This window comes from Canis aureus, chromosome 15 (assembly GCF_053574225.1).
Source record: "Canis aureus isolate CA01 chromosome 15, VMU_Caureus_v.1.0, whole genome shotgun sequence".
NCBI classification, from domain to species: Eukaryota; Metazoa; Chordata; class Mammalia; order Carnivora; family Canidae; genus Canis; species Canis aureus.
The window spans coordinates 18,121,677-18,149,452 of NC_135625.1; the positions used below are offsets into that span (position 1 = coordinate 18,121,677).

The 27,776-nt window shown below is 37.2% G+C and overlaps 1 long non-coding RNA gene across 2 annotated transcripts in view; it reads right to left on the reverse strand.

Moving 5' to 3' along the window:
• Positions 1-544: 544 nt before the first annotated feature.
• Positions 545-27,776, reverse strand: part of LOC144284282 (uncharacterized) — a 76,372-nt gene continuing 49,140 nt past the window's right edge. For both annotated transcript variants that reach the window (XR_013352640.1, XR_013352639.1), the window contains exons 3-7: positions 15,913-16,002; positions 12,720-12,871; positions 9,561-9,801; positions 7,546-7,608; positions 545-930 (exon numbers count right to left, since the gene is read on the reverse strand). This is a non-coding gene — a long non-coding RNA (uncharacterized LOC144284282). The remainder of the gene's footprint in view (positions 931-7,545; positions 7,609-9,560; positions 9,802-12,719; positions 12,872-15,912; positions 16,003-27,776) is intronic.

The window sequence follows — 27,776 nt, forward strand, 5'->3', positions numbered from 1 at the left end:
TGATATTTAAGTCTTTTGGTTGTGTCTAACTCGAATGGTAAGAAAGCAAACATTACCATCATTAATTATTTTTATTTTTGTCCATGTATATGGCTTCTGGGTTAGAGTGGAATGTTTTTTTTTTATATCCAATTTACATCATGATATTATTTCCTTAAGCATAATAAGGGATGTTTTATAATTTAATAAATGAGAATTTATTATTCACTGTTATTGTCAGTGTATATTTATGCTGCTTTAAGTACATGCAAAATACTGTGAATTCAACAGTGATATAAGTCAGATATAAATTCTTCATTGAGGAACCTTGGCTCTTCATAGAGGACAAAGTTTACATGTAATCCCAGTAAGTGCCAGAAAGTCCCAAGTACAGATACAATTGTATGGGCATTCATAAAAAGGAAAAATCATTAAACTAGTTGGAAAAGTAAAAATATTATCTCTGAGCAAGTGGTATTTGATCAGACCTCAAAAGATAGTCAGGAGCATTGACATCATCTGAATAACTAATGAGGGTGACATAGTCTGTGTTTCCCATAATGACTCTAGAAACTCTGTGCTTCTCTCCTTCTTCCTGTGAAGAACCAATAAAAGAATGCAGTGGAAGGGAAACTTCTATTAACATAAAGACACCCTAAAAAATGAAAGTTCATAATATACTCTTCAGAGGACTGTGAAAGTGCCACCAGACTGTTCCCATTGCTTTATATTACAAAAGAAACTTCTATGACCATATCATTCACAGACATAGTAGGGTGAAGATTAAGTTAAATTATGAAGGGACCTCCAAGACACCAGATCTTAAATAATACAGAATGCATTCCTCTTTCACGTGGCAGTCAGCTGGTCTAGGCTGGTGGGGCACCTCTTCTCCACGGGGTCATTTGGGGAAGCAAGCACCTCCATCTTGTTGCTCTGTGCATCTTCCAGCTGATGACAAAAGTGGAAAAGCCAATGTCTGGAGAAAGATGACTACTCACATTCCATTAACCTGAATTTAAATACATGGTCACACTACCCCCTAAAGAAGCTGGAACCTTATTTTCTGGTTAGATAGTTATGTCCCCAGGGAGAAGGGAGAAATGCATTTGGAGGAAGGGGAGAAACTAGCCATCTGCCATAGATTTTGGTTGCTTCATTTTGTTGTGTGTGTGGTTTTTTTTTTATAATTCCTCAGGATTTGTAGAAAATTTACTATTTAGATAGTTTTTACACTTTTATAGTTTAATATAATCTAAATCTTATGAACAATATGGAAGGCTGCATTCTAGAATTAACACAGTTAATTTTTAAGAGACTTCTAGAATAACTTGTACATGTGACTAAGGCAACTCCCAAAATTAAGCTGTGAGATTGAAGCTATTCAGACAGCAAAGTAAAAATGTGACTCAAGCCATTTATGTATTTTAAAAGGTAAGACCTGTGATTCTCATACTTACTTGACTGTTCCTTAACAACAGTGTTCAGTGTGCAAAATGGGCATTTCTGGAGACAATATAAAGATTATAAAAAACGTCAGGGCACCTAGGTGGCTCAGTAAATTAAACATCTGTCTTGGACTCAGCTCATAATCTCAGGGTCCTGGTATCAAGCCCCCCATCGGGCTCCCAGCTCAGCAGGAAGTCTGCTTCTCCCTCTCCCTCTGCTGCTCCCCCCACTCATGCTCTCTCTCTCTCTCTCTCAAATAAGTAAATAAAATCTTTTTAAAAGATCATAAAAACCCTATTCTAGATTATGATTTGCAGACCACCCAGATGAACTGGATATTCATTATGATCATTTAAATCACTTTTGTACAAATGACCAATGACAGAATCACAACTGAGAGTCTTGTTGATTCTTTAATTCAGATTGTATCCAATTTGGGGGATGGGGCAAAAAGCCATATAAAATCAGGACTGGGACGCCTGGGTGGCTCAGCGGTTTAGCGCCTGCTTTCGGCCCAGGGCATGAACCTGGGGTCCCAGGATCGAGTCCCACGTCAGGCTCCCTACATGGAGCCTGCTTCTCCCTCTGCCTGTGTCTCTGCCTCTCTCTCTCTCTCTCTCTCTCTCTCTGTGTGTGTGTGTTCTCTCATGAATAAAAATAAAATAAATAAATAAATAAATAAATAAATAAATAAATAAATAAATAAGTTTTTTTGAAAAATGGGATGCCTGGGTGGCTCAGCGGTTAAGCATCTGCCTTTGGTTCAGGGCATGATACCAGAGTCCTGGGATCAAGTCCCATATCGGGCTCCTTGCATGGAGCCTGCTTCTCCCTCTGCCTATGTCTCTGCCTCTCTCTGTATCTCTCATGAATAAATAAATAAAATCTTTAAAAAAAATAAAATCAGGACTGATTCATACTTTTAAAGTTCTATATTATTTTATGAAATCGACAAATATGCTATGTACAGGAATCTCCACTAAATATTAATGTTAATGAAGATTCTCTTTAATGTGTGAGTAAACATTTTAACAAGTGATTATTTAAAACATTATTCAAATGTTATTTAATAAGGGTATAATCTCTAAAGTTCAGTTCAGTTTAACAAATATTTATTGAATGTCTATCCTGGGTAAGATAGTGTGGGTTTCTAACTTAATATGCTGAATTATGATGGCTCTTGTCACATGGGCTTGATTTTTCCAAGGGTGGCTGATTAAAAGGAAGTGAATGCTCAGTTCTGTTTACTGAGAAGACATATATAAAATAAAGTAAAATGATTACAGTCTACTGTACTATATATCAACAAAGCAGTTAAGGGACAAATGAACGTTATTATAAATAAACTTTACACTGAAAATTATTGTTCCAATGGTCTGACCTCCCTGGGCACCAGAGTCAGTTCTATAACTTAAGGGAGTATGTAGGATGAATGGGATATGGCCAGACTGTATTTTATTTATATATCAATCTCCCTAACTTACATAAAAGCCTCAAAGGCAGAAGGAATCTAAAATTAAATGGGAAAGGAAAAAGAATATGAGTCCAAGAAAAAAATTTTCTGCATATATTTTACTTATCAGACACAAAATTAGTTGTCAGATTTCCCCTACTTCCTCTTCCAATTTGCTTTAATTATAGCCTGAGGCAGGAAACCCAATAGCAATAGCAATGGGCTGAGAATTGATTGGACGGATAGGTGGTAGGAGACGGGACTAGGAGAATAGAAGAGATAAATGGTGGGCAAGAAGCACACCAACTGACCTTGGCAAAAAAAGATGTTGAACTTAAAAATTACTCTCAGAGGAAGAGCACACCAGAATAGGATTATGAACCTCATAGTGGAAGGACAGTCTCACCCACTTCAACACAGCTAGGGGCATCTTTCTATTCACTTAATTCAGGTTATTTTGGTTTTATGGTTTTATTTCCTTTGACAGTCTCTTAAGTGCAGGAATGTGTGATGTCTTCATTTTTTTCTAAGAGTCCAAACAAAAAAAGATAAAATAAAAACATAAAACGATTCATAATGGGTGAAGCAGCCATTGCCTTGAAAATCCACTAACCCCCCACACCGTTTTTATGAATCAGGTAAACTCTAGTACAGTTATTATATTTACACAGCTATCAATTGTGTTTCTTGTAAAAAAAAAAAAAAAAGCTTTCCATTTGATATTTGCATAGCGTTTGCATTTGTAATGTTGATATGTCAGTTAATACCAATTAATAGAAAATTGGATAGCAAACCAAGAAAAGGGCCAAAAATAATGAATGAGTCTCTGCCTCAGTGTGACAAGAACTTGGATTTTGAGATGGGAGTAGGATGGGAGCTTGGGGATGAAGTGAATAGATAAGTGTAGTGATAAATTGACTCAAAAATAAAATAGAACACATAGAGCATCTTAAGAACCACCAACCACCAAATTACTTTCAAACCATTTGCAGACTATTGTATAGACGTTAATTTATTTCCAGGAGATAATTTTTGTATATTAGAATTAAAAAGTCAGCCAAGACCCGTTGTTGCTTTATCCATTATTTATGGAGACGGAAATGAAGGAGGAGAGTGGACACAAATTAGAATCGCCTAACTGTTCTGAGAGTACCCTAAAGTGTTGTGATTTTATATGGCCTGAAAATACCGAGGATGATTGGGAGCTGCATTTCTGTCCTTGGACCTCTGGAATTAAAATCATTATAGAAGCAAATTTCTTCCAGTTACACTTATTACTATGGAGGGAAGGTTGAACTTTATTTTTCTTTGACTTCTGAAGATGGTTAAAGAGATAAGTATTGATAGATATAAATGATATAAATGTATAATTAAGTCTAATTCCCTAATCTGTTCATGTTAAAACATGACCTTAAAATGCAGGTATTTTATGGAATCTTCTTTATAGTAATTTAGGCATATCTTTGAAACCCTTGGAAAGGTTACATATCTTTATAACCCCAGCTGTTGCTTATCACTATTGACGAGTGTCATTTTTCTGTTTTTATCAGAAAAGGGTGACTGAATTCACTAAGCCTCAAGAGAAGTTGCTAATTCATGCATCCTTTTATGGTTTCCTTTTTAGCTTTTCATAAAACTTGAGCACTCTGAGGTCCTTGGGTCAAAATCAATGCTGTTGCCAGATGGCCATTTCCTTTTGTGGGCATCACGTGTAGTTATTTAGACATTTTAACCAGATCTGCACTAGTTTGTAAATGGCAGAAAAAAAGACTGATACTCTGAGTATCTTATGGGGCAGAGGAGTAAGGAAGGGGGAGGCGCTAGAATTGAGATCAGAGCAATCATATCAGACTGTTTCAGCCACTGAGAGTCTCTGGAAATAATTACGTTGTTGAGTATTTTCTTCCCACTCTTTGTTTTTTTAGACTCTTTTGGATTGTACTTGAATAATAATTCAAGACTCCTTACCATGAAAATCTGGCATTATGCATTTTTAAAAATGTAAAATCTATTAAATACTAATATGCTGTGACTCAGATCTTTGAAAGAAAAAGTTCTTTGTTTGCAGCTTGGAACCTGCCATTCTATTTTATTATTGCAGAAGTTCCCAGCAGGCATATTCACCCAGATTTAATTATTAAGCCATAAACGTATCTTTGAAAATTTCCTTTTATACTGAATGCCTAGGAGTAATTTAGAATTGCTTTTTCAATCATCTTAGGTGGCAAATCAGAATTCAACACAAAGTATGTTTTCAAATGTTTTTGGAAAGTGAAAATCATTGAATTGATAAGAGCATCAGGATGCCATAGCACATAAAATAGATAGAAGAGGAGACTGGGTAAATATATCTAGGTCTCAGGGAACATCTGTACATCTACCGGAATAGAAGCTCAGTGAGGGCAGGGTCTTCATCTGTTTTACTCATTACTTCTCAGAACATAGAAGAGTGCTGGGCACTTACTTGGGGGATAAATAAAAATTCATTCTAGAAATATACGTTGTGAATGAACCAGTGAAAGTATCATTTACACCCCACATCATCACCACTTGCACACTTATTGGACAAAGGGAGATGTTGAAGGTTTTTACCTGACATTAAACATATGCATGCAAACAGATATATTGAAGACTTCCTGTTTGGATGATATTGACTGGAGGAGACCAGTTTTTAAAGTGATTCATCTTTTATACGAAGCCATAACTACTTAAATATGACCCTAAAGTATCTCAAGATTTTCTAGATCACTGAAAACAAAGTCTCTATTGGTTTTCTCCAAAAAACAGGAGAAATAATTCTTCACATTCATAGTCGAAATGGATGATAGAATAACCCAAAGCTCTTTGAAAAATATCCTGTGCATAGTTTCTACAGGGATTTTAAGGAAATGGCCTAATAAAAGTGAAGCTTTCTGTATACAAATACCGAATCATTATGTTCTCACCTGATTCTAATACAATGTTATTTGTCAATTATACCACGATGAAAGAGTGAAGTTTTTCAAATGTCATGACATTTACAAACTTATTTGGAAACAGGCGATATTTGTTGAATATTAAAAAGTTCCCCACTCTCAGTCTTCTTTATAATAAAATCACTTACATTAATAAAAATGCAATTAACAGGTATGGGTAGCATATGCTAATATGCCCACTTATACAATCTACATGAATACAGAAAAAGGAGAGTATATGAAAAAAATATATTGCTTAAGAATATAAATGAATATGGACTTACCTTACTGGTTTTCACCACTGTGGTTTCACCTGTAGAGTGAATAGTTTCACTAACTGCCAAACTTTTCATTATGAGAGACTGATCTTTAATTCCAAGATCATATTCAAATATATTCTTAATAAACTTCATTAATCACTGCCCCCTTTTATTATTAAACTTGTAGAAGAGTTACAAGAACATAATTTGGTACTTGAGACATTCAGTACAAATACATTTTAGTAGGAGTTACTTACATAACCTAAAGCCCATAAAACTGTTGGAGGGGACTCTTCTCTCCCTAATAATTTAGATGTCAAAAAAGTAACTAGAAACTAATTTTCCTAAGTCACAATTGGGAAAAGATTCAAAAAATATGTAGCTTACTACAATCCTGACATCAATACTGGACTAAATCATCATTTATTTATTATTCTGTCTTATAAACATATCAAAGTAGAAAACCTCTAGGCTCATGTACAATAAAATATTTTAGCATTAAAACTAAATAATAAAATGTCAAAGATAAAAGACTGATAACCCACTCAAACATCTCTCTATGGCTTAGGGAAAAATCTATCTAAACAAGTAGATTTTGCAGAGCACTAGCCCAGTCTCATTCTCCAAACCTACACATTCTAAGACACTTAGACTTGCTTTGTCTTTCCTTCGCATTCCTAGGTTGAATCAGTATCTGCAAAGTTTTTCCTATGGAATCTCGTTAAATATAAAAATCTCTGACAATGCATTTCATAATTGCCAATCTGAATTATAAAATAAACTCAGAGTTGGTGGTTTTGTCCTTTAAAGGCTGCTGGAAGTCCCAGTTTATATTTAATGATACACGTGTTCTTGAATCCAGTGTTCTATTTTAATGTCCATATTTTTTTCGCAAGATATGTCCTAAAAATGAATTTCTATTCCAATATAACTTCTCAAAATGAGTAGAGGAGGTCAGACAATCAACCTGTTCTTTCACACTTAATCACCAGTGATAAGACAACATAGAACTGGGTTATTTTTATCAACAGCTTCATTATAGTTTGCCTTTGGATACAAGTCCCACGAGGATACAAAATGTGGCAAATTAATATATACTAGCTTGACTGATTTCACTGAATGAATTAGCCAAATGTTCAAAAGAAATTACTGGCCCACCTGGTAAAAATTATTCTATAAGTAAAATGTACTCTAAGTCTTTGTTTTCTGAACCACATAGCTTCATGTGGCTGTATTCACTCAAATACAGTTAACAACACAATAATACCAACTCCAACTATGCTATTCTTAAATAGCAAATGAATTAAAATTTAAATTGAAATAAATTGAGTCTTCGTGATGTCACTGCCAGGGCCTACTTTTTTTTTTTTTTTTTTAATCAACATCCAGTTCATCAAATTATACATATCAATGACCCCTGTCAGAATGCCAGGAAATAGAGGAGGCTCACCAGAACCCTTGGAGAAAAGACAAGGCCATCTATTTTCTTGTCCTGCAGCTGTCATGGTGGCCACTAAAAAAGGAAAAGATTATAAGTGTGTAGCTAGTAACGCAGAATCATTTTCTGAGGAGATAAGAGTCTTGGGCAATGACCTGATGGGGTCACAAATTTAGAATCTCTGAAATATGATGTCATTTCTTAGATAGGGTAGAGCAGAAGATAAACCCAGGTCTTCCATCAGGAAGACCATTCTCCAAGCATGAACCAAAAGTTCCTTCCTTGGAATAGCATGGCATCCTAACAAGCAATTTCAGAGCAAATCACAAAGCCTAGTATGGATCCATTGTTCCAGTTATAATGTGAGTTGGCCTTCGCCTTTAGCCAATTTAAACGGTGCCATTAAGTAGAGAAAGGGTTTTAGAGAAAAACAAGGAAATTTCATTTAGGAAAAGGCTTGCTTCTACCTCTAGCAACATACAGTTGGGTTATTTTGAAGCTGCAAATTAAGTAGTAAGAAAAGTCATATCTTTGGCTAAAAGCATGCAAATTTACTACCTACACTGACATCCATTCCGTCTGCCATGCTCCTAAGAAACACAGTCCATAGTAACTGACAGGGAATGTATAACAAAGGCGCTATGGTCAGGTTTGCTAAAAGGTCCTTCCAGATTAGAAAACTAATTGTAACTAATTGGAGGGGGAGGGTAGCATAAAAAGCTAACACCTGATGGAAAAGTGCGTCATGATGTATTTCTTCTTTGAAAAAAGTTGTACTAAGCATTCATTAATTTTAACATTGTCCTGTCCTTCGTCCATCATAAAGACAACTTAAACATTGTCTGGGAAACAGAATCTTGAGGTACCCAAATTGCACACAGTCATAAAACACAAAACTGTGTTTTAATTTAATATTACCATTTAGACATCCTTTAGTGGAATAAAGAGGTGATTTAGCTTAGTAATATACCCTGGCTTAAATGCAAATAAAAAGATGCAATGAAGGACACAGAAATGGTACTCAAACGCGGGATGTTGTATTACATAAATTTTTCAGGCACACAAGATTGGTGTAACCAGCGGAGTTGCCAACTTGTATCTGGGGAGTACTACTCTATGTATTGTGCAATAAACATTATACAGCACAATAAATGAGGCAAAATAGCTGGGAAAATATGTGAGGGGAAAGAGTAGAGAAAGGATTATAAAATATCTTTATGAACATTAACATAAATGATGAGTTACAATTTTCCAGCTTTATTCTTTTGACAAATGGTCTATATAGTAATGTTTTCCTTATATACTATCATTTAGAAACATACTGCACAAACCATCTGCCTATAAAAATCTATAGTTTCCTTTGTCAGGTTTGTTGCAGTTATTCAGTTTGTGTCAAGTATGCTAGTTAGGTGGTAAATTTATAGCATATACGTTAACTGGATTTTCTAAACACCCTCCCTCGGAAAACCAAAGTGAAATATAATAGCAATGTGAACACTGGAACACACGTTCTGTTCTGTTGAGGCAGGGAGCAGAGCGTCCCTTGTGTTCTGAGCCACCTTCCCCTTGCACTAATCGTCCCTGTTAGAAACCCCCTTATAATTATTACATCATTTATTTTATTCTCCTTGTGCTTGGACTTCTGTTTCTCCATCATCTATAACCTTGCTGAAAGCACAAAATTTGCATCCCTACTTTTTCTGGGACTGATTTTTTGGAATGTTCTGCTTTGGGTAATTTATTCATTATATCTGTGACTTATGACAGTGTGTCTATTGACCCATATTTTTTTCCCTTTTGTTCTATTTGATTTTTTTCTTGACATTGGCAAACTCAGTTGGTTTTATTCTCCCAAGCATGCATCCTGACCTCCCCACCTTAATTATGAAGAGGGAGGGGTTAATAGCTATTAGTAGATATATAATTCCCTTCTAGAATCCGAACTAGCTTTTAAAATTTGTTTCCCTCCCTTAATTTATAAATATTTTAATCAATAATGTATCTATTATTTCCCAAGTGAGCCCTACCAAGTATGCTTGATGGCCTCACACAAGCCATTCCAGGAGAACGGCCTCTCTCAAGCAGCTGACACCAGTGAGCCCTGCTAGTTTTCTACCTCTCTGGAGTCCCTACATTTTTAGGTTAGCAAACAACGGCACGCTCACTCCATCACCGAACCAATGAAATTGATGTGTTGTGCAAGTTTCCTCACTCCGTTTTGCTGAACTTGCATTGTATTGCCCACTGCATATTCAGTCCGAAGCTCGCCTGGAACAAAAAGCCAGCCATCAGAGAAAAAAACACTGTCTGTCCTCAACGTTGTAATTCCACTTGATCAGCATCAGCTCTGCATCAATAATTAGACAGGGGTCCAATAATTATGTTGGCAATGAAACCACACAGTCAAAACTTTAGTTATTTCTGTGAAGTGATTTCCAAGGGCTGAAACCAAGGTTTGACATGGTTGCTTCCCCCTCCCCCCTTTTACTGGTAAGATGGCAGATGATTGAACACCTGTGCCCTTTGTATTGTTTGGAATATCCCCTTCCAGTTGTTGCTTCGCATACCAACTAAAGTACTATACTTGCTTTCATATATGACATACTTGCTTTTAAAAATCTAATTAAAACTTTCTTTTTGGTCCTTAGGTAGAAAGATGGCTCTGTTGAGATGAGCTCTTAATTAATGCACTGAGAGCTTACGAGTCCCACCTCTCAACAGGAATGATTGACGTCCAAGGATACATAAATTACACTAATTGAGCTCTGCCTCTATACAGGCTTTCCACAGCCAACTCATCAGAGAAGCTAGGTGAGTAGACCAGCATAAAAAGTTATTTCAATATGTTCTATGCTTTCCCAAAGGGTTGAAGAGAAACTTTCCAGACTGTTGCACATTTATTATCACAGAAGGCAGTTCTTTTCTTCAGTTTTAAGATGTAGGTTTTGTGTTGTAGTGGATTTTTTTTAATTATGAAAATTAGCATTTTTAACATAGCCATTTAAATTTAAATAACCATGTTCTCTTTGCAATTTTCAAGCAGCAAAACTTGCAAGCCAATTACAGTATGCAAAAATCACTTGGCATCATTTGTTGATATTAAATTGTGTTGCATAGCAACCAATGCATATGCTATGGAGGGATTGTTTGAAATCAAACCCAATCTTAGTCCTTGAGTTTGGTTTTCAGAAATGTACCTAATTGTAAGCACACCTAATCCCCAGCCTCACCAAAGACCATATTGAAATGTTTCTTTTATGTTTATTTTATCCTGATGTTTTCAGTTCATCCATTTCATTTATGCTATTATAGGTATTCTGAGGCTCTGACTTTCATAAAATCTAATAAACCACTTGGTATAACCTAGATGGCTTATTAGTCTAAAATAAAATTCAGAGACAGAACTCTCTGATAAAAATGAAGACAATTATGCCATATTAATTGTCTCCATTTATATCTTAAATTTTTATTCACAAATTTTTAAGACTGTCTCAACAATTATGAAAAGCCCACCATTGAAATAATTTTCAAGAGCAATATGGATAATATAGGAAATTTAGGATACTGAATTACTTAAAATTTGTAAGTAAAATATATGTATTGTTCAGACAAAATATAAATAGGGAGGGCCTGAGTTCTACTGTGTAAAGTTTTAAATGGCGAAAGTGAAAACATGAAGACCACAAAAAACTAGATTAAGAAATTATTAAGCATGAAGTAGATACTTCAAAATGAGTAGAAGTGGAAAAGCAAACAGTAAGAACAAAGGGGAGAGAAAATCCAAACAATAGAAACACCGAAGTCAGTTTTAGAAATAATAAATAAAGTACCAAACCTAAACATACCCCCAAAATCGGTAATGGCAGAAAGTAGAGAAAATAAGTAATAAAAGGAAACAAGACTGGTTTCAAAAAATATTTAGGGAGACTATCATGTCCGGTACCAAAAATCAAAAAGAATTCTTTTAAGACTTTGGGTTCCTGAGACATTCAGGAGAACATGTTGCTCCCATACTTTCTCTCTTTCCACTCCAGTGCACTTTGCTGTGCCTACTGTTTCAAATTGTGAAAAATGTGGAGCCCCACTTAAAAAGAAAATCATAAGATGGCTACATTTCTATCAAATAGCTATATTATTACCTGGGAGAAAACCTGAAGTGGAGAAAAATAGAGAGAGATCAGAAAATCCTGAGCTTATAATCTCATAAAAAATATATATATAAAATGCTTTTAACATCAAGACTATCTCGCTAGGACTGAAATGAAATAAAAATGGAACAGCTTCTTGACCATAAGATCCTTTTATTATTTGGTGGCTAGCAGGACCCAAATATGAGACATCAAGACCATTGAAATACAAGTAACATGACATTTTCTCCTTAAAAAATTATTTAGGTGTAATGAGCGTGAAGTATCTCCCTCCAAAAATCTACACATTTAATTCGATTTTCTGTAATTATGTGTTTATGTCACGTTCTTTCATTATATGCTATGTGCTAAGCAAGGTGCGGTCCGTGAGGTGGTTTTCTATGAAGCTGGGCTTGAAATGACCTAAATCTATTCATATCTCTTGAAAATTATGTATTCAATAATCATGAAAAGGCAGTATCACTGTGCACTTCATTAGTCTCATATCTGTAGAAATATTTATTAGTAGAAAAAGTAACCATATGTTCATCTGTTGGCAGATAGTTCAAAAACTTGAATTCACATATTTTTAATGTGAGTTAAATGAGTTAACAAAAACCTCAACATACTTGAATAATACTATATGAGCAATACCTTTGGATTTCAATTGGTAGAATGTGCCTGAATTAGTAACAACGTCTTTCTTCATGTATGTTGGGTGATCAGACTGCTGATGCCCGACAGAAAACCATAAGTCATTACGAAATGAGCACAGTCAGCACTGCGATGAGCCAGGGCCACCCTGCCTCGAATGGAACCATTAATATAATAGCCTATCACTCAAGCTAATAAAATCAGCTCTTACTCTATTCTGTTTCCGAACACGGACTATCAGGTCCAAGTTTCCAGTTGCTATATTGCATCAGAATCATACTATTATTATGGGACACATCAACAGACATACCAAGAGACGTGCTGATTACCCTCTACTACTGTACTATATACAGTAAAATAAAACCTCAGTAAACTCTTCTTTTGTCTTCCAAACAGAACACTTACCCTGTGCTTATTGCTTTGGTCAGTTGATAGGCTTCGTAGACTCTTTCCTCCTTTAGAATTCATGTAATTCTTTAGATGTGGGACTATTCAGTTAGCTGGACAGCTCATTATACTACCACTGTTTGGTCTCTGGGTGAACTGCTTGCTCGTAACTATAATAACCGTTTTGAAGATGTTGTGAATTTATTTAAAATAAAATGTGTTACTTTTTAAAAAAGAATAATAAAAAAGTCAACAAATCTGCTATAATATCCTGGAATATCAGTGCCGATATAGTTTTTGTTATAATTTTAAATAACAGAAATGATAGAGAAAAATGCAGACATTTATAAAAGTCTCTGCCCTCTAAAATATTTACTAATTTCTTAATATTTATTCCATAGAAATGCATCTTTAATTATCTACATATCACTTATGCATCCACTCAACTAGCTTTTTTATTCATGGATTTTTATGTACCAAGCACTAGTTTTAGTTTTAGTCTGACGGTAAGCAAAACAGATTAGAAAAAAGAAAAAATCCTGGCCCTTGTAGGTCATGCATTCTTGTATGGAAAAACAGACTATAAACACAATAAATAAGTGTGTGTGTGAAAGAAAAACAGATACAGAGAAATAGTGATAAATACTATTGAAAAAAATAAAGTAGAAGCATGCTTGGAAATGCCTTTGTAAATAAGGAAGGGTTTTTTTGAGGAAGTGCTATTTGAGCAAAGATTTGAAGATGAGGGAAAGGCCTTTGTAGCAACTGGAAAGGGTTCTAGGCAGAAAGAAGAGCATGTGCAAAGCTTTGAGAAAGGACACACCTGGTGGGGGCACCTGGGTGGCTCAGAGGTTGAGCATCTGCCTTTGGTTCAGCTCATGATCCCAGGGTCCTGGGATTGAGTCCTGCATCAGGCTCCCCGGAGGGAGCCTTCTTCTCCCTCGGCCTGTGTCTCTGCCTCTCTCTGTGTCTCTCTGAATAAATAAATAAAATATTTAATAAAAAAAGGCACACCTGGTGGAGGCAAGTGGCACCAAGGGGCTAATAGCAGGGAAGCAGGAGTGTAGACAAGGGAGGAAGACGTTGGAGAATCATAGACACAGAGGGCGAGAGGCTACCAATTGATTTTGGCTCTTAGTGTATGTAAGATGCAAAGGTTATAAAGGATTGCTTTGTTCTCTGTGTGTGTGTGTGTGTGTGTGTGTGTGTGGTGCTGTTGTTGCTTATTTGTTTTCTGGATGTGGAATAATATTAGAGGATTTTTGGGGAGGAAGATGGCACGGCCAGATGTAAGTTGTAAAAGGACAGCCTTGGATACCATGCTGGGAAGAGATGCAAGAGGAGAAAAGACAGAAGCAGGTGCACTAGTTAGGAGACTATTGCAAGGATCCAGGCAGAGATGGTGGTGGCTCCAACCAGGATGAGAGAGGAGGCAGTGGCAGTATGTGGTTTTACATTCCAAATATATTCTGGAGGTAACACCGACAGGATTTTCTGATGGGTTCCTGTGAGATGAGAGGTGGGGAAGAGCCCAAGATGCCTCCAGAGTGTTTGGTCTGAGTGACTGGAAGAATAAATGGGGAAGAGTAGCAGGAAAAAGTTGGTGGGGTTCTGTTTTGTATCCGTTTACTTTGAGATGTCTACTAAGTGTCCAGTTTGGAAATGCCAGGAAAACAGCATGAGTACAAGAATCTGTCCTTTCGGTCTTGGTTAGAAATAGGACTTTAGAAATTCCCAGTGTAAAAAAAAAAAGTATTTAAGTCACCAGACTGGAGGAAGTCACCAAGAGAGCAGTTGTGAGTAGAAGCAGAAAGGAGCATCAAAGGCTTAGACATGGGGACCCCAATGTTTAGAAGTCACAGTTCTGAGGTGTAGTCAGTGAAGGAGGAGGGAACCGGAAAAGGATGGTTTCCTGGAAGCCATTTGTAAGATGCTGTCCACACATCAAGGAGCATGAAGATCACACTGGATTAGCAATGGCGGGTCATTGGTGGTGTGGTGGGAGAGAAAATCTAACTGAAGTTGGCCTGAGAGAATGGGAGGAGAGAAACTGAAAGTAATCCCTACAAGCACTCTGGGAATTTTGCTATAAATAGGAACAAACAAAAAAAATTAGATGGTAGCTAGACACAGGTTTTTAGCCTAAAAATTTTTGTATCCCTTTGTCATATTAAAATATTGTTGATTTTTAAAATTTTATTGAATTATAGTTAAATTAATAGATAAATTGGAGAAAAATCAATACCTTTGCGTCTTGCACTTTTCTTATTCATTTGCATGCTAGGTATAATCATTAGCTTATTCTCTCTGAGTTCTTCAGAAGAGTTTTTGTGGGTTTTTTTGTTTTTAAGATTTTATTTATTTATTCATGACAGACAGAGAGAGAGAGAGAGAGAGAGAGAGAGAGGCAGAGACACAGGCATAGGGAGAAGACCCGATCCCGGGTCTCCAGGATCACACTCCTCCAGGCTGAAGGCGGTGCTAAACCACTGGGCCACTGGGGCTGCCCTCTTCAGAAGAATTTTAAGGTTTCCTTCCATAGATCCTACCATTTATTTTAGTTTGTTTTACAAGTACGAGTACATAAGCATCATCCCTAGTTTACTGGATCAGTAATAGAACAGAGAAAAGAAACTATTATACTCAGAGGCCCTCAAATTCACACATTAATTTGCTTTATAGATATTGGGCTGTTATTTCACCACCTAAATTACTAATTTCTAACATGCAGTATTTTGCTCATGTTTTTGCAAGTGGCAATTTGTACAGTAGCCAGAAAGCAAGTAAAGAAACAGATTTTCCATATTTTCAGAGGTAGGTGTACCCGAAATGAGCATCATGTACATAAAAAGAGTAAGTTGTAAAAATAAAATATGCTAGAGTGGATAATCATCTATAATGTTAACAGTCCAATTGCTTGTCATGTAGAGGAAGGTTGTGCTTTAATTAAGCAATAAGACATGACAGGGTGTGAATTATAGAGTAATAATTCTTGTCTAGTGTTTTGTTAGACAAGAGGCCAAGGGCCAGGTGTCACTGCATACACCATGCATAAATTATTACACTGTAATTTAAATCTAGAATGTCGTAGAGGAACCCCAAATTATTTTTCAGACAATTTTGCAAAATAAGAAATATATTGAGTTTATTAAATTCTGTGTCAGAAACTATGGTAATGTGGTAAAATTAAGAAGTAAAAGAAAGCACTTACTCTAAAGAAGGAGGAATATAGCAAGACAGTATGGTAAAGTTGGCTTCATAATCTGTTACTCTTCATGCAATATTTTTACAGAGATGATTCCTAGGAAGATGATACATTAATTTGACATTTCCCCCTATGATTAGAACACAAATGGCAGAAGCTTGAGGTTTTTGGAAATTTTAAGAGGGGTCCGTTTTGGCTTTTTTTTTTTTCTTTTCCCTTTGCAAAGCAGTGCTAACTAATGAATGTCTCTAACATAAATCTTCCAGAGAAAAGTACATCTCCCTGAAAGAACTTGGCAAGGGGTGGAGCAGTTTTACAGACTTTTGGGTCCTTTTAAACTTTGTAATCCTAACGTTTTCCCCCTTTAACACACCATTTTGAAGGTCCTCTTTTGTAAAGACATTAAAACAGATCTCTTATCACAAGAAAACACATTGTTTGAAATACTGCTCTTTAAAAAAAGAAAACTCATTTCTGCCCATTCAAAAGAAAAATGTTTGAGGGTGAGTATGTGATTGTAATAAAGAGAAAGTCTACTTGCTTTTCATCTGCAGAGCAGTGTTTCAAAAGACTACTTCCTTTTAAAGTTATTATATTTTGTGCTCCTATTGCTAATATTGTGTACTTTTATAATGTTTGAGGGGTTAACAAGTTCGACTTCTTTTGTGAATATCGCAAGACGGATGTTATATATTACAACCTGAGGCCATTATTTTTGTCTCAGGTTTTCCTTTAAATTGGTACCTTTTATCATCAAATTTGATCTCTTTCTGTACACGTGATAACCAGAGATAGCTTAATATAGAGATAAAATATAAAAGTATTTTTGAAGGGTTCTAGAAACACCCACTTGCTCAAAATATATTCCTTAATATCCTATCACAGCACCATTAATATTTACTCCTTTGGATTAGTGTGTGTGTGTGTGTGTGTGTGTGTGTCACTTTTTTATCAAAATAAAATCCCTTCCAAGTCAATGATAGAGAATCTGGTTATCAGCTTTCAATCCCTTAATTTATCCATTTGATAAACTAGTAGGTTGTTTATCTATATTTGCTTGAGTCCATGACAGAAAGCAGAAAGCAAATGAGACACACAAAAAGGAATGTTTTAATTGATATAAGAAAATGTCCAGGATGGAATGTGGGCAAGGTATTGGTGGAAGGTACTGGAAGGTGGCTTGAGAGCACACTTTTTACATGGTTGTGTGTAGAAGAACCCTAAGGAAAGGAACAGAATTATGAATTATTCAGGCAAGGATGGACCATGTCATATTTGGTGCCTAGTGTGTGTCTTAAATGATGAAAGAGGTGGGAAAAGCCAAAAAAATATCTTAAGTACTTAACAGTCTCACCCACTTTATAAATTATATTAGGTCCATAGGTCTATCACAGTGGTTGAATAAACCCCCCACCCTTTTTATTTTTTGCACATTTGTTTGTTTCTGTTTTAACTGAATTAGGCAAGGCTGACTTTTCTACTCAGTGGCTTCAATTGATCCTTTCCTGGAAATACATCTCAATAAGATTTTACTTCATAATTCTTGACCACAAGTTTCTCTCAGTCCTTCTCCCAGGTCAATTGGGTCAGCTTTGGGCAACTCATGTAATAGGTGGCTTTTAAAAAGCATAATGGCCATCCAGAGGGTTATCTTTAGAGGACAATATCGTAAATTATGCCATTAGCTCACAACATAGGTAAATGAAGAACACCTATATATTTTAACAAAAATATAATCAATTATTGTGCTTTAGTTTTTATACTGTCACGTCCTTGACTTAGGGTGTATCTACTTCTACACAGACTTAATTATTTTAAGATATTTTAGGATGTGATAATTTGTTAATATAATCATCTCACCAGTTGGTTGTCATTTGAGTCTACAGGCTCATTCAAACAGGCACCAAATATATGTTTCAACCAGTCATACCACTCAGCAGGATGACCAAAATTGCTTCCTATAAGTTTATGTTTATTAGGATAAATTAGTAGTACTTACTTTGTAAGAGGTTCAGCGTTAGGAACTCTGCATCATTATCTCATTAATGTTTACAATAGCATTGCAGGATTAGCATTAATTTAGAGATTGAGACACAAGTTCATAGGGTTCCTCATTAAGTAAGCAATGGATCCAGTCTCTTAACCCAAGACTATGATTTGAAAGCCAGAATTATTTCCAGTGAACCATACTGTCTCCTGCTGAAGTTAGAGTCAGAATTTTTTTAATTAAATTTAGCCATAACTAAGTCCTTCTCTAAAAAAAAAGAAAAGAAAAAGAAACTCAATTGCCCAGGCAACAATCCAGACTATTCAATTCCTTCTCGTGACCATTCTAGGAACTTTCTCCTCACGTGTTGCTGCTATCTACTTCCTTTCTGCTCCAGAACCCTTACACATTTTAAAAGTACAAGAGCAGAAGTAAGTTGTGAATTAACAGGCATGAGCACTGACTTCACCACGTGCAGGGCCAAGGGTCAGTTCAACAAAAAGAACTGAGCAGGCGTCTTCCTCATCTTCACCCATGGTTTGCTTGCAGTCCATTTCGATAAACTGGTGTCACACTTTGTGCATTAAAGTGGGGTTGGGAGTTTTGGTTATTTCTGTCATGATCTTTGGGGAGAAAAACAAATACTTCCCTCTAAATTAAGGGCAGATAAAAAAGAAGACATAGAGGCAGTATCCAAGCGTTTGTGCCTGTGCCTGAGCCCATGCTTTTCCATCAGGTATGCTTACGTGCTTTTTGTAAATTCACCAACCTGACTCCTATTGTATTTCCTAACATGACTTCCCTGGTTTCTATTTCAATTTTCTTCACCAGAGTTGCTGTTTCTAAGGTCTTTGACTTAAAAGCGGCAGCCTCGACTCATTCCTAATCTCTCTCCTGGAGAGGCAGTTACTTCTGATATTGACAACCTCAGGCTGTACCCATCATTTTTTTTAAAGGTTTTATTTATTTATTCATGATAGACCCAGAGAGAGAGACAGAGACATAGGCAGAGGGAGAAGTAGGCTCCCCATGGGGAGCCCGATGCAGGACTCGATCCTGGGACCCCAGAATCATGACCTGAGCCAAAGGCAGGTGCTCAAGCAGTGAGGCACCCAGGCGCCCCAGGCTGTACCCATCTTTGAATCACTCCACCAGAGCAGGTCAGTGGAAAAGACATGAGTTCTCATTTCTGACAAGGTCACTCATTGTACAAGTTGTTGAGGTTCCTTGTCACTACATTTGGATTTAAAGTGGAAGGTATGCATCAGTCAAGACCAAAGTTAGGAAAGGCACTCATACTCACACTTTGGAGTAAGAATTATTAACAACGTACCCCAGCTTTGTTTTCTTTTTTTTTTCCCAGCTTTGTTTTCTCAAAGCCCTGCTGCATAGACAGCACAGAACAGAAAGCAAAATGATGAAAAAATCAAGTCAACAGTTGCTAGAAATTTCTATTGCTGCTTCTAAAACAGAAAAAAAAAAATCTTGTAAATCATGGCATATAATATAACCAAGAAAAAAAAAGTACTGAAAAAAATAAGAAACTAAAAATAGCTAGTGGCAGTTTAATAACTGACAAGACTTATCCCATCTGCTGAGAAGAGTTTAAAACCTTTACCTGCTGCCACTCGACGATAGAGATTTAGAGTTCATGGCTGAAAGCTAACATCTGATGTGGAAATATGTGATCATGATTCATCTGCGGATGCATTTCTCTGCTTAATAAGTGTATACTGTTTGTTTAAAAGAAATAAAAATCCCCAAGTTTTCAAGTATAAAAAAAAATAAGACACAAAGGACAGGAAGGAAGGAAAATACTTGTGTACAAATAGCATTAGGACACCTGAAGGTAATCAGATCTGCACCTGGTACTCAGCGAACTACAGGTCAGGTGTTCTTCACACAGAAATACATTGAAAGAGGAGAGGTTGTTTGGAATCCTATATAATCAGCCACTGTCAAAGCATAAAAGAGAAAAATATCTCCCCCATGAAAGCGAGCACAGAGACAACCTATGCCACTGAATCCTTATCTCTTGGATTCCCCTCCCAACTCTCCATAATTCAAAACAGGCAGGCAGCAGGCTGTACAGATGGAGACGCAACAGCCAGAGTCCGCATGGAGCATTATAGATCTGGCTAGTTGTCTAGTTAACAGTCAGCTATTTTTGGATAATACCCACAGTTGTTTTACAAAAATGAAAAAAAAAAGAGAGATGGATTTATCCTGAGTTCAGTATATAAAAATATTTGTACAGGTTGGTGCTTGGGCTTGTGCCATGTTCTTCACATTTAGACGGCTTGCTGATTACTCAGGCTGACTTCCTTTACCATCGACAGCAGGGACTCTGTTGAAATGATACTGTGGACCGTATTGGTGGCATATTACAAAATTTTCGGTCCCAAAAGAAATGTTTGAGGCACTGATTTTTATTTGCGCATAGTTTTGTTTGTTTTTGACTTTGAACAAGCAGATGGCAGAGAGGCTTTGAGACTTCTTGGCAAGTCATCCCAACACACGGTACTAGGTACAAAGGAGACACTATGTTAAGTATGTGTTCATCAAAATGATGCCTGGGATTCCTCAGCCAAGCAGACAATGTTGGGGAAAGTTCTCCAGTTAATGGAATTTGGGGGCTTAATGAGGCTTGATTCATTTATGTAGTGAAACAGTGTGGGGAAAGGAAGCAGCTATGTACAATTGACCGAGTGTGTTCCTTGTAAAACACTTTTTACAGATGTAGCTACACTGGTGGATATTAAGCTATCTTCCAAGCCATAAACCAGTTTATGTGATTTATTAATCACAAATCTTCAGTCTAGTAACGAGACCAACACTCACAAGAGCATATTTGAAAGGAGCAACACTTAAGTTACTCGTGCTAGTTTTAACGAGAAGAAAGAGGTGACAACAATTCATCATTTATTGAATGCCTGTTCCTTACTGGATTGTGTTCTATATTCCTAGTGATTTGTATATGTGTGTGTGTGTGTGTGTATAATTATCATATATATTATATATCACATGTATATTATTACACACGAGTACATATCTATAAAATCACACAATCTTGCTTTCTCAAGTTGCTTATAATACAGTAGGTAAAGACCGACGCAAAGTAACCTGTTTTTGTCAAAGTGCAGATAACACATTCGGAAGTTCAATGTGGGCGGGGGGGGGTGCCTGGGTGGCTCAGTTGGTTAAGCTTCTGAGGCTCAGGTCATGATCTCAGCATCCCGGGATGGAGCCCCTCCACCCAGTTGGGCTCCCTGCTCAACAAGGAGTCTGCTTCTCCCTCTCCCTCTGTCCTCCCTCTTCTCATGTTCTCTCTCTCTCTCTCAAATAACTAAGTAAAATCTTTATTAAGAAGATTGATAGGGAGAAAAATATTTGGGTGGAGCAATGAGAAAATGTTTCACAGATAAAAAAGATTGTGAATTCTGCCTTCAGAAGATGGATAGCGTTTCAAATAGTAAAGAAAGGAAGGGCATTCCAAGGCGAAGTGGCATTAACAAAAGAATAACCATGTGCATTTACCAAACTTATTTCACGAATAATGACTAAGCCCATCTGGTGGAACATGAAGATTGTGGTTGGGAGGTGGTGAGAGCAAAGCTGGAAAGGTAGTCAGCATCGAACCCTGGAGGGCCATAAATAGCAGGGAAACCAGACTATAGTCATTATTTTTATTTAAGAACTGGACAATTTTAAGGAGTTGTGTTTTGGTTTTGTTTTGTTTTGTTTTGTTTTGTTTTGTTTTGTTTTAGGTAAGCTCCACACTGGGCTTAAACTCACGACCCTGAAGTCAGGCCTGAGCTGAGGTCAAGGATTGGACACCCAACCAACTAGAGCCACCCAGGTGCCCCAAGGAGTTTCTGATTGTCCCATAGCAATCCATGTCTGACATTTCTATTCCACTATTAGTCAAGATCCTTAATTAATCTAACCTGCAACCCCCAGAAAACTAAAATGTGAGTTGTATGGACCCACAGGCTATTCTCTACCCTTGATATTTGTTGCCTTTCCAAAGGCATTATCAAGGTCATGGTTTTGTCAGATTTTAGACAGTCAGATCTCAAGTACAAACCAGGGTATCTCTTGGATGCCAGTGAGCGCTTCCCAGTTTCTCCTGTTTCAGATTTCAGGTTCAGCTCAGTGACAGTTGTTTGGACAACTCTCTCACTAAGATGCCAGTAAATTAGGGCAACGATGTCCTTGGTCTTCCACACATCTCAGATACCTTTTTTTTTTTTAATGCTTTTTATACTGATGCTAATTAAAAGAGAAAAAAAATTTCTCCTAATTGTATAGCTAGTTTTCACAGTTCAGTTATTTGCAGAGTATTGAATTCATTAGTTTTTAAAACTGTATTCTTTTTAAACTTTTGAAAGTTTTAGTTTCATGAAAAATCATTTCCTTTTCTATAGTCTCATTGGGTTTTTTCTCAATAAAATATAAATGAAAAAAAATATTTTCCAGGATAACATGATTGTAGGGAAAGAACTCAGATTGTTCTAGTCATAAATCAATCATTTCCTTGAATGCTACACAGTTTGAGTCAGCCTCCTAAAAGAATGGAGTATACACAGTGTTAGACAGTTTTAATCTGAATGCAAGAAGTTGAAGTGGCCATTCAGAAATCAGACCAATTATTTATGATTTTTATCTTCAATCAGCTTGTTTGGCTAACACTGAGCAAATTTTAACGCAAACAAGTGATCTGAAAGAGATCCATGAACGCATGGAGACGTGACATCAATGTGTAAAATGTTATGAGTTTACCCCCTCGCTGATGTTTCTCTCTGCCTTGCTCATTCTTTGTGGATCATGGTGGGGGTAAACATCAAGCAAAGTTTGTTGGATCTTGAGTTCAATACTAGTGGCATAGACAAAACCATTTAGATTTCCCTTCCTTGTAGAGGAAGAATAGTGCCCCCGATTGCAGGCTCTCAGTGAGCGGAGAGCAGACTGGTTGTAATCCCTGGTGCCTGTCACCTCATCAGCCACCGTGGAGAGACCCTTCCTGGGAAATATGTGATGACATACCCAATATCTAGCGGTTCCTCTGTGAGCACCTCTGTGCCAGAGGAGCTGGTCCCTGACCGAGGTGTGGGACTCTCCGTATTTCACAGATCAGAAAAGCAAGTACGTGGGTGCAACACCATCCCAAACAAAGGGCGAGTCGGGGCAGGACTGCTAATGTCTTTTCCCAAATGCTTCCTCTAATCAAGCAATAACCAAATCTCTTCTGATGAGCTGTCCTAGAGGAATAGAAGTGTGACTGTGCTTCTTCTCGGCAGCAGAAGCAAGGAGAAAAGCAGCCACAGTTTGAAGAGGGAGGAAAAAGCATCCTCATTTCCATGCTGGTTTGGTTCACAGTGGATACATTTCAGCATTGTTTCTTTAGCAAATAATAATAATAATAATAATAGTAATCAAACTAATGCAGTTTATCACTCCATTGTTGCAAAGCCAGTGGACACCGACGAAGCAAGCGCCGTTAGCAGGTACAAGTGCATGCTGTGTGCTTCAAGGTGGCCTGTGCAGGCAACGGGAATAATAGGAATGATTAAACCCTGTCGCACGGGGTTAGGTTTAGAGCCTTCTTGCCTCGTGACAGGCTGTGACAGTCAAGTGGCACTGAAGCAGAACAAACTACAGTGGCAGTTTGCTGTGAGCGATGCAACTGTCAAAGCTGCTGTACAAAAGCAAATGTTGGGGATAACGACCGGCAGTGTTGGCAGCCTGACTGCTCAGAGGCCGGTGGCCCAGATGTCCTCGCAGTAAACTCTGGGTTCCTGTCCTGCGCCCCGCAGTTCTCATCGCGATGGCCAGCCCTGGCCGTGCCCCGGGTCCTGGCAAGGCCGTGTGTTAAAGCGGGCTCGCTTGCTGTTAGAAAAGTGCTAGCGGGTCACCCCATGGCCCACGCCGGGCCTGGCCCCCCTGGACTGATCCGTAAGCCTCGCCTCTCGTGTTGGGGCAACTGTGCACAGTCCCCCGAGAGAAAGGCCATCCACGTGGGGAATCCAGCTCCAATTATGTGGTTGTAAGACAAGGTTACAGCACAGCTGTAAACCTGCCATCACAAATAGGGTGAAATACTTCACACCCAAAGCTAAAACAGTGAACTTAGCATTGTCACCAGTTGCATGAAAAGTCGAAAAAAAAAAAAAAAAAAGAAGAAAGAAAAGAAAAAAACCAACAACCAAAAACCCTGCTTTACACCCATGTGGTTTCACAGGTTTTTATTAGAAGCCACACTAGACCCTTCTCAGCAGCAGTAAATGAGAAACCTTTCAACGTTGTAATCACCCGGGGAGAGTCTCTGAGCCTCTGTGATCCTCCAGGGCTTCTCCCATTGGGTTTGCAAAGGTTGAAGGGGCCAAGAAGGCTGCCCACAGTCTCGCTGTCCCACGCGGGTTCAATTCTAGCAGGGTACACTGTCGTGTTTTTCATGTTGGGGGGAGTCCAGGAGAGAAGGTGCAACTCAGGTGTGCAGTCTGCAGAGTGCCGGGGGTCTTACCTCTGATGGGGTCAGGCGGTCCAGGTGTAACACCACCGAGGAATTCCCAGGTGCGAAGAGTCCTCTTTCTCTCTGAGAAATGCAATCTGAAGGACCTGGCCAGGGCCCCCCCGCTGTTGGCTCTGCCAAGTTAGTGCACGCGGTTAGAGCACGCACAAAGGCCACCACTTACCTCTCGTTAGTACAAGTAATGACTGTCTCTTTATGAAACACCTCTCAGCTGAAAAATCACCTACCCGTACGTAGGTACCTGAAATAATTCATAAGTCCTATGATTTAGAAGTTTCATCTTCCTCACCTGCAGCTGAAGAGGCAAACAAAAATCATTCCACTTTTACTGTTAGGAAGGAGAACATATTTTTTTTTTTAAGGGTAGTAAATTAGCTGGTGCTGGAAGCATCTATTTTCCTGCCTTCATCACTGCCAACTCCCTCTGTTTCCTTTGATCTATGATTTGCAAGCTACTATTATTATTTATGTGTTCTACAATTACGACCAGCGACACCTCCCCTTCTCCAGCCCTCAGCCACAAATATGAAAGGAATAAATGCTGTTTATTGTGACAGTCTGCCTTTTGTCTGTGGAACAATGACAAACTATACCACTGACAGCTTGCTACTGTTTTTACTACCGCTCACCAGCTTACTTCTCAAGTGTTCACCAGAATGTGGCAATAGATGGACTTGAATAAAAATGCCTAGTGAGAATCTTTTGCATTCATTTACCTCCCAATGAGCTCCTGTGGGGACACACAGCGGATAAAGAACAGAAGGCCCAGCAGTATGAGGACATTTTAAAGATTTTGTACATCTTTCGAGGGAGGGAGGAAAGAGACTTCCTAGCTTAACAAGGATCTCTAACCACTAATGTACTTAACTTTTTAAATGTATTTAATTTTAAAATCACACAGTCTACAGATAATGTGGAGAGGGAATGCAGATCAGAGTCGTTTGTGAATTTTTGGAACGCTTTCCATTTCCTCAGCCTGGGAACTTTTAGCAGACGCAGACACAAGAATGATTGGAGGAACCAAAATGTTGGAGGTTTTCCGAAGGGCCTGCACTAATTAGCTTTTGAAGCGGCATTAAAATGGTATGTTTACTGGATAATGGTGCTTCACATAACAGAATAGATTAATAAGTAAAAGAGCCACTACAATTTTTGTATGCCCAACTTTGAGCAAAGTGCAGGCTTGTAAACATTAGACAGCCAGCCTGCTTCCGTCTGATGTCATTAGGCAGAGAACAAGACTAAAAGCCAGCACCTCGCTAGGGTCTCAGAGAGACTGCATTTAGGGACAGGAGGTTCTGTTTCCTCTTGCTTTTAGTGGTTGTTAAAAAAAAAAAATTATATATATATATATATATATATATATATATATATATATATATATATATTCACTATTCTCTGGAATTCCACTCCTAAAGAAGTAATATTTTTTTTCCTAAACCAACCATGTTTTCAACCAAATTTCTATTTTATTTTATTTTATTTTATTTGCAAATTTCTACTTTAGAAAAAACATTTTTAAAAAATCAATAACAATTTTCTCCATTGTTAAAAAGCAGCTCATAACTTGCTCAGATTGTTTAAATGGTTTATCTTGTTTTCATTCTTTGATATAAAATCTTCTAGCAGCAGTCCTTAAATATCTGAAATACAGTGTAACCACTTAAAGTCCACCGCCTAGAGTTGCCTGGTGAAATTCTTCTTTCTGGGGGAAGTGACTGGAGAATACGAAATGACTTAGAAGCAAGTTGATGAAGCAGGCAGACATGAGAATGAGGGGGAAAAAAAAAAAAAAACTCAGCAATGTATAATATTAGTTAATAGTTTGTTCAGGGAAGGAATGGAATTAAATCAGCCGTGCAACAGTAAATGGGAGTGTTAATGTTCCAGTGGAGAGCCAAACACTTTCAGACTGGGATAAAAGACAAACTCCAACTATTTATAAAGAGCATATCTAAAATATAAAACATATATGTATATTTTAGAGTTTAGAAATAGAATCATAAATAAGATGTGCCTGGTAAATGCAGAATAAAAACAAAATTGGGGTCACCTTATCAATATCATTTAAGGTGCAATTTCAGGCTATAACCATTAAACAGAACAAAAGAAGTATTGTAGAAGGAAGTAGGAAACTTTGTATTCATAGGAAAATGAAGAATTATAAATTTTCTTTGTACCCTGCAATGAGCTGTGGAATACATAATACAAAAACTCTCAAAAATACATTTGGATAAAACCAAATGATAATGGAGAATTGGTTTGCAAAATTCTGAAAGAATTGTAATTAAGTACAATGCAAAAAAAATTTTTTTAAAGGATCTAATAATACAATCAGGAGATATTTTTATGTGTGTATGCATATGAATAGACAGGAGATGGGTAAAATGCTAGATATTTAATAAACAAAGACATCAGGTTCACTACGTGCCGAGTATAGTTGCAAATTTGGATGTATTAATTCATGTAATTCTCATAGCAACCTTTTACAGATAAGGGAACCGAGGTATCACCTGGACAGGTAGCTCGCTCAGGGCTCCCTTGCAGATAGAAGTAATACAGGATTTAACCCAGATGGTCTGGTCTAAGACTCTTAACACCTCTTACTGCCTATAGAAAGTATATGTGCTGTTTTTGTTTTTCTTGGTCCATGAAAAAATGTGAAACCATTCACGAACTGATCAAAACACACTTTAACAAATATCAAAACATAGAGATTTACAGATAATATTTTCTGACCATAACCCAATAAAACTGAAAGTCACCAACAGAAGATCTTCCCTTCCTCCAACAACAGCAAAATTTCTCCATCTATAGATTCAAAAATCTTTTGTAATTAATTCCGGGATCAAAAAAGTATCCCAAAACTAAGATTAAACTAATTTAGCAACTAAATATGCCATAATTATTCTTTTAATACATGACACTTTTCACTCACCATTCTATTGTTTTTAAATTGCTAATAAAATTTCTAAATATTGTCCCTAATTCCCTTTATTTGTACTAATCTAGTCACTTAGGGTATATCTGTGTTGAATTTAATAGACCATGATTGGATAATTTCCCACTGTTAACACAGAATTAATTTTATACCTTTGTAAGTATATATTATTTGTAATTTAATTTCTCCTAAGTTAGATCCATTATGGTTATGATAGTGGGATATGTGACCTAAAAATTTTAATCAGTCCAATTCCAGAAGTCATTTATAGCTTCAAGGAAGGAGATGGAGCTTCCTAGTCACTATCAAGAAGTTCAATGATAAGTAAGACATGCTTATTTGACCAACTACCTTTTATTTCCTATGATTTGCCAGCCCATGATTGTACATTGTATGGTCGATGATTATCT